Below are 6602 nucleotides of genomic sequence, written 5' to 3' on the forward strand. Positions count from 1 at the left end.
CACCAGGGCGCTGGCAGCTGCCTGTGTAGTTAATCTCTATTCGAAAAGGGCAGTCGTTCGAGGTGCGATGTTCGAGCAACCAGTCGCAGCAGATCAGGAAGCTGTGTCGTGCACTGCATTCTACAAATGCCAGGAACACTGGTGTAGGTAGCGTGGCCGAGCGGTCTAAGGCGCTGGTTTAAGGCACCAGTCTCTTCGGAGGCGTGGGTTCGAATCCCACCGCTGCCAATTTTTACTTCTCGTTTTTGTGCCATTGCGGTGTGTTCTCGTGGGGTACAACGCAGCTCCTGTGACCGCCGCGTCGCGTAGGTAGCGTGGCCGAGCGGTCTAAGGCGCTGGTTTCAGGCACCAGTCTCTTCGGAGGCGTGGGTTCGAATCCCACCGCTGCCAACGTTTTCTGTCTCGAAAACAGGAGCACTGATTTCCCGCGAAGGAAAAAGCGCAGCGTCGGTTTCTTAAACTGTCGTAGCACAGTGGTGCGTGGTGTAACAACAGGATTCACCGGCGCAGTTTGGTCTCATGATTGCTGGCGTTCGTCTCCACGAGATGCGTCCCGAGCATGCCGTTCTACGAAGTGGAAACGTTAATTTTTGCAGTTGTCGTCAAGTAGCGGGTGGGCGCTCGCCGTGTTTGTTGGAGGAGTGCTTGTGTCGTTATCCGGTGTCGTCTAGTGGCTGGGATACCTGGCTCTCGCCCAGGAGGCCTGGGTTCGATTCCCGGTACCGGAAATGCACATTTTATTGCTCCTCTTATGCGACTTGTCCCGACTTAGCTCGACTGACGCTCCGCTGACGCTTGCAGAAAACTACGTAAAATATGATTCGCGGCCACAAGTGACGGCGAGAGAGATGCGACATCTGTCCACCTCTTATCCGGGCACATACCTGCGGTCAACAGACTTGGAGGACTGCAAGACATTGCCACGGGGGTTGAATGCAGCTAACCACTCTGCTCAGTGTCCATCAGCGCGGGCACGTTCGTTTGCCAGTATACATATAATGGAGACCGCGTCTGACACAGCTGTTGCGAGACACAGTCGGCCGAGCTTTGCTGTGCACAGCCACTTGCAGTCGCGAGAGTTGAATTCCGCGGTGGCTCCGTGGCCGTGATCGTCTAGTGGTCAGGACATTGCGTTGTGGCCGCAACAACCCAGGCTCGAATCCGGGTCACGGCACTTTTTAAAGTTCTGCCTTGCTGTCGCTGCAATGACGATAGTGACCCAGTGATTGAAATCACGGTGCCCTCCTGATTTTGTGCTCATGTTCCTCAGGCTGCAGGTGGCACTACCGATTCCTTATAAACACGCGATGCCGCCGCACCAGGGCGCTGGCAGCTGCCTGTGTAGTTAATCTCTATTCGAAAAGGGCAGTCGTTCGAGGTGCGATGTTCGAGCAACCAGTCGCAGCAGATCAGGAAGCTGTGTCGTGCACTGCATTCTACAAATGCCAGGAACACTGGTGTAGGTAGCGTGGCCGAGCGGTCTAAGGCGCTGGTTTAAGGCACCAGTCTCTTCGGAGGCGTGGGTTCGAATCCCACCGCTGCCAATTTTTACTTCTCGTTTTTGTGCCATTGCGGTGTGTTCTCGTGGGGTACAACGCAGCTCCTGTGACCGCCGCGTCGCGTAGGTAGCGTGGCCGAGCGGTCTAAGGCGCTGGTTTCAGGCACCAGTCTCTTCGGAGGCGTGGGTTCGAATCCCACCGCTGCCAACGTTTTCTGTCTCGAAAACAGGAGCACTGATTTCCCGCGAAGGAAAAAGCGCAGCGTCGGTTTCTTAAACTGTCGTAGCACAGTGGTGCGTGGTGTAACAACAGGATTCACCGGCGCAGTTTGGTCTCATGATTGCTGGCGTTCGTCTCCACGAGATGCGTCCCGAGCATGCCGTTCTACGAAGTGGAAACGTTAATTTTTGCAGTTGTCGTCAAGTAGCGGGTGGGCGCTCGCCGTGTTTGTTGGAGGAGTGCTTGTGTCGTTATCCGGTGTCGTCTAGTGGCTGGGATACCTGGCTCTCGCCCAGGAGGCCTGGGTTCGATTCCCGGTACCGGAAATGCACATTTTATTGCTCCTCTTATGCGACTTGTCCCGACTTAGCTCGACTGACGCTCCGCTGACGCTTGCAGAAAACTACGTAAAATATGATTCGCGGCCACAAGTGACGGCGAGAGAGATGCGACATCTGTCCACCTCTTATCCGGGCACATACCTGCGGTCAACAGACTTGGAGGACTGCAAGACATTGCCACGGGGGTTGAATGCAGCTAACCACTCTGCTCAGTGTCCATCAGCGCGGGCACGTTCGTTTGCCAGTATACATATAATGGAGACCGCGTCTGACACAGCTGTTGCGAGACACAGTCGGCCGAGCTTTGCTGTGCACAGCCACTTGCAGTCGCGAGAGTTGAATTCCGCGGTGGCTCCGTGGCCGTGATCGTCTAGTGGTCAGGACATTGCGTTGTGGCCGCAACAACCCAGGCTCGAATCCGGGTCACGGCACTTTTTAAAGTTCTGCCTTGCTGTCGCTGCAATGACGATAGTGACCCAGTGATTGAAATCACGGTGCCCTCCTGATTTTGTGCTCATGTTCCTCAGGCTGCAGGTGGCACTACCGATTCCTTATAAACACGCGATGCCGCCGCACCAGGGCGCTGGCAGCTGCCTGTGTAGTTAATCTCTATTCGAAAAGGGCAGTCGTTCGAGGTGCGATGTTCGAGCAACCAGTCGCAGCAGATCAGGAAGCTGTGTCGTGCACTGCATTCTACAAACGCCAGGAACACTGGTGTAGGTAGCGTGGCCGAGCGGTCTAAGGCGCTGGTTTAAGGCACCAGTCTCTTCGGAGGCGTGGGTTCGAATCCCACCGCTGCCAATTTTTACTTCTCGTTTTTGTGCCATTGCGGTGTGTTCTCGTGGGGTACAACGCAGCTCCTGTGACCGCCGCGTCGCGTAGGTAGCGTGGCCGAGCGGTCTAAGGCGCTGGTTTCAGGCACCAGTCTCTTCGGAGGCGTGGGTTCGAATCCCACCGCTGCCAACGTTTTCTGTCTCGAAAACAGGAGCACTGATTTCCCGCGAAGGAAAAAGCGCAGCGTCGGTTTCTTAAACTGTCGTAGCACAGTGGTGCGTGGTGTAACAACAGGATTCACCGGCGCAGTTTGGTCTCATGATTGCTGGCGTTCGTCTCCACGAGATGCGTCCCGAGCATGCCGTTCTACGAAGTGGAAACGTTAATTTTTGCAGTTGTCGTCAAGTAGCGGGTGGGCGCTCGCCGTGTTTGTTGGAGGAGTGCTTGTGTCGTTATCCGGTGTCGTCTAGTGGCTGGGATACCTGGCTCTCGCCCAGGAGGCCTGGGTTCGATTCCCGGTACCGGAAATGCACATTTTATTGCTCCTCTTATGCGACTTGTCCCGACTTAGCTCGACTGACGCTCCGCTGACGCTTGCAGAAAACTACGTAAAATATGATTCGCGGCCACAAGTGACGGCGAGAGAGATGCGACATCTGTCCACCTCTTATCCGGGCACATACCTGCGGTCAACAGACTTGGAGGACTGCAAGACATTGCCACGGGGGTTGAATGCAGCTAACCACTCTGCTCAGTGTCCATCAGCGCGGGCACGTTCGTTTGCCAGTATACATATAATGGAGACCGCGTCTGACACAGCTGTTGCGAGACACAGTCGGCCGAGCTTTGCTGTGCACAGCCACTTGCAGTCGCGAGAGTTGAATTCCGCGGTGGCTCCGTGGCCGTGATCGTCTAGTGGTCAGGACATTGCGTTGTGGCCGCAACAACCCAGGCTCGAATCCGGGTCACGGCACTTTTTAAAGTTCTGCCTTGCTGTCGCTGCAATGACGATAGTGACCCAGTGATTGAAATCACGGTGCCCTCCTGATTTTGTGCTCATGTTCCTCAGGCTGCAGGTGGCACTACCGATTCCTTATAAACACGCGATGCCGCCGCACCAGGGCGCTGGCAGCTGCCTGTGTAGTTAATCTCTATTCGAAAAGGGCAGTCGTTCGAGGTGCGATGTTCGAGCAACCAGTCGCAGCAGATCAGGAAGCTGTGTCGTGCACTGCATTCTACAAACGCCAGGAACACTGGTGTAGGTAGCGTGGCCGAGCGGTCTAAGGCGCTGGTTTAAGGCACCAGTCTCTTCGGAGGCGTGGGTTCGAATCCCACCGCTGCCAATTTTTACTTCTCGTTTTTGTGCCATTGCGGTGTGTTCTCGTGGGGTACAACGCAGCTCCTGTGACCGCCGCGTCGCGTAGGTAGCGTGGCCGAGCGGTCTAAGGCGCTGGTTTCAGGCACCAGTCTCTTCGGAGGCGTGGGTTCGAATCCCACCGCTGCCAACGTTTTCTGTCTCGAAAACAGGAGCACTGATTTCCCGCGAAGGAAAAAGCGCAGCGTCGGTTTCTTAAACTGTCGTAGCACAGTGGTGCGTGGTGTAACAACAGGATTCACCGGCGCAGTTTGGTCTCATGATTGCTGGCGTTCGTCTCCACGAGATGCGTCCCGAGCATGCCGTTCTACGAAGTGGAAACGTTAATTTTTGCAGTTGTCGTCAAGTAGCGGGTGGGCGCTCGCCGTGTTTGTTGGAGGAGTGCTTGTGTCGTTATCCGGTGTCGTCTAGTGGCTGGGATACCTGGCTCTCGCCCAGGAGGCCTGGGTTCGATTCCCGGTACCGGAAATGCACATTTTATTGCTCCTCTTATGCGACTTGTCCCGACTTAGCTCGACTGACGCTCCGCTGACGCTTGCAGAAAACTACGTAAAATATGATTCGCGGCCACAAGTGACGGCGAGAGAGATGCGACATCTGTCCACCTCTTATCCGGGCACATACCTGCGGTCAACAGACTTGGAGGACTGCAAGACATTGCCACGGGGGTTGAATGCAGCTAACCACTCTGCTCAGTGTCCATCAGCGCGGGCACGTTCGTTTGCCAGTATACATATAATGGAGACCGCGTCTGACACAGCTGTTGCGAGACACAGTCGGCCGAGCTTTGCTGTGCACAGCCACTTGCAGTCGCGAGAGTTGAATTCCGCGGTGGCTCCGTGGCCGTGATCGTCTAGTGGTCAGGACATTGCGTTGTGGCCGCAACAACCCAGGCTCGAATCCGGGTCACGGCACTTTTTAAAGTTCTGCCTTGCTGTCGCTGCAATGACGATAGTGACCCAGTGATTGAAATCACGGTGCCCTCCTGATTTTGTGCTCATGTTCCTCAGGCTGCAGGTGGCACTACCGATTCCTTATAAACACGCGATGCCGCCGCACCAGGGCGCTGGCAGCTGCCTGTGTAGTTAATCTCTATTCGAAAAGGGCAGTCGTTCGAGGTGCGATGTTCGAGCAACCAGTCGCAGCAGATCAGGAAGCTGTGTCGTGCACTGCATTCTACAAATGCCAGGAACACTGGTGTAGGTAGCGTGGCCGAGCGGTCTAAGGCGCTGGTTTAAGGCACCAGTCTCTTCGGAGGCGTGGGTTCGAATCCCACCGCTGCCAATTTTTACTTCTCGTTTTTGTGCCATTGCGGTGTGTTCTCGTGGGGTACAACGCAGCTCCTGTGACCGCCGCGTCGCGTAGGTAGCGTGGCCGAGCGGTCTAAGGCGCTGGTTTCAGGCACCAGTCTCTTCGGAGGCGTGGGTTCGAATCCCACCGCTGCCAACGTTTCTGTCTCGAAAACAGGAGCACTGATTTCCCGCGAAGGAAAAAGCGCAGCGTCGGTTTCTTAAACTGTCGTAGCACAGTGGTGCGTGGTGTAACAACAGGATTCACCGGCGCAGTTTGGTCTCATGATTGCTGGCGTTCGTCTCCACGAGATGCGTCCCGAGCATGCCGTTCTACGAAGTGGAAACGTTAATTTTTGCAGTTGTCGTCAAGTAGCGGGTGGGCGCTCGCCGTGTTTGTTGGAGGAGTGCTTGTGTCGTTATCCGGTGTCGTCTAGTGGCTGGGATACCTGGCTCTCGCCCAGGAGGCCTGGGTTCGATTCCCGGTACCGGAAATGCACATTTTATTGCTCCTCTTATGCGACTTGTCCCGACTTAGCTCGACTGACGCTCCGCTGACGCTTGCAGAAAACTACGTAAAATATGATTCGCGGCCACAAGTGACGGCGAGAGAGATGCGACATCTGTCCACCTCTTATCCGGGCACATACCTGCGGTCAACAGACTTGGAGGACTGCAAGACATTGCCACGGGGGTTGAATGCAGCTAACCACTCTGCTCAGTGTCCATCAGCCGCGGGCACGTTCGTTTGCCAGTATACATATAATGGAGACCGCGTCTGACACAGCTGTTGCGAGACACAGTCGCGCCGAGCTTTGCTGTGCACAGCCACTTGCAGTCGCGAGAGTTGAATTCCGCGGTGGCTCCGTGGCCGTGATCGTCTAGTGGTCAGGACATTGCGTTGTGGCCGCAACAACCCAGGCTCGAATCCGGGTCACGGCACTTTTTAAAGTTCTGCCTTGCTGTCGCTGCAATGACGATAGTGACCCAGTGATTGAAATCACGGTGCCCTCCTGATTTTGTGCTCATGTTCCTCAGGCTGCAGGTGGCACTACCGATTCCTTATAAACACGCGATGCCGCCGCACCAGGGCGCTGGCAGCTGC

General features: G+C 55.6%; 15 non-coding genes across 15 annotated transcripts; all 15 read left to right on the forward strand.

The window, feature by feature from the left end:
• Window positions 1-146: 146 nt before the first annotated feature.
• Trnal-aag lies at window positions 147-228 on the forward strand. The gene has a single exon. It is a non-coding gene; the product is annotated as a tRNA-Leu (tRNA).
• Window positions 229-308: 80 nt separating this feature from the next.
• Trnal-cag lies at window positions 309-390 on the forward strand. Its single transcript has one exon. It is a non-coding gene; the product is annotated as a tRNA-Leu (tRNA).
• Window positions 391-656: 266 nt separating this feature from the next.
• Window positions 657-728, forward strand: Trnae-cuc. Its single transcript has one exon. It is a non-coding gene; the product is annotated as a tRNA-Glu (tRNA).
• A 734-nt stretch (window positions 729-1462) lies between these two features.
• On the forward strand, window positions 1463-1544 carry Trnal-aag. Its single transcript has one exon. It is a non-coding gene; the product is annotated as a tRNA-Leu (tRNA).
• An 80-nt stretch (window positions 1545-1624) lies between these two features.
• On the forward strand, window positions 1625-1706 carry Trnal-cag. The gene has a single exon. It is a non-coding gene; the product is annotated as a tRNA-Leu (tRNA).
• Window positions 1707-1972: 266 nt separating this feature from the next.
• On the forward strand, window positions 1973-2044 carry Trnae-cuc. Its single transcript has one exon. It is a non-coding gene; the product is annotated as a tRNA-Glu (tRNA).
• Window positions 2045-2778: 734 nt separating this feature from the next.
• Trnal-aag lies at window positions 2779-2860 on the forward strand. Its single transcript has one exon. It is a non-coding gene; the product is annotated as a tRNA-Leu (tRNA).
• Window positions 2861-2940: 80 nt separating this feature from the next.
• Window positions 2941-3022, forward strand: Trnal-cag. Its single transcript has one exon. It is a non-coding gene; the product is annotated as a tRNA-Leu (tRNA).
• A 266-nt stretch (window positions 3023-3288) lies between these two features.
• Window positions 3289-3360, forward strand: Trnae-cuc. Its single transcript has one exon. It is a non-coding gene; the product is annotated as a tRNA-Glu (tRNA).
• A 734-nt stretch (window positions 3361-4094) lies between these two features.
• Trnal-aag lies at window positions 4095-4176 on the forward strand. The gene has a single exon. It is a non-coding gene; the product is annotated as a tRNA-Leu (tRNA).
• An 80-nt stretch (window positions 4177-4256) lies between these two features.
• Window positions 4257-4338, forward strand: Trnal-cag. Its single transcript has one exon. It is a non-coding gene; the product is annotated as a tRNA-Leu (tRNA).
• Window positions 4339-4604: 266 nt separating this feature from the next.
• On the forward strand, window positions 4605-4676 carry Trnae-cuc. The gene has a single exon. It is a non-coding gene; the product is annotated as a tRNA-Glu (tRNA).
• A 734-nt stretch (window positions 4677-5410) lies between these two features.
• Window positions 5411-5492, forward strand: Trnal-aag. The gene has a single exon. It is a non-coding gene; the product is annotated as a tRNA-Leu (tRNA).
• Window positions 5493-5572: 80 nt separating this feature from the next.
• Trnal-cag lies at window positions 5573-5654 on the forward strand. Its single transcript has one exon. It is a non-coding gene; the product is annotated as a tRNA-Leu (tRNA).
• Window positions 5655-5919: 265 nt separating this feature from the next.
• Trnae-cuc lies at window positions 5920-5991 on the forward strand. The gene has a single exon. It is a non-coding gene; the product is annotated as a tRNA-Glu (tRNA).
• Window positions 5992-6602: the final 611 nt, after the last annotated feature.

Source organism: Schistocerca piceifrons, unplaced genomic scaffold (assembly GCF_021461385.2).
Source record: "Schistocerca piceifrons isolate TAMUIC-IGC-003096 unplaced genomic scaffold, iqSchPice1.1 HiC_scaffold_2420, whole genome shotgun sequence".
NCBI classification, from domain to species: Eukaryota; Metazoa; Arthropoda; class Insecta; order Orthoptera; family Acrididae; genus Schistocerca; species Schistocerca piceifrons.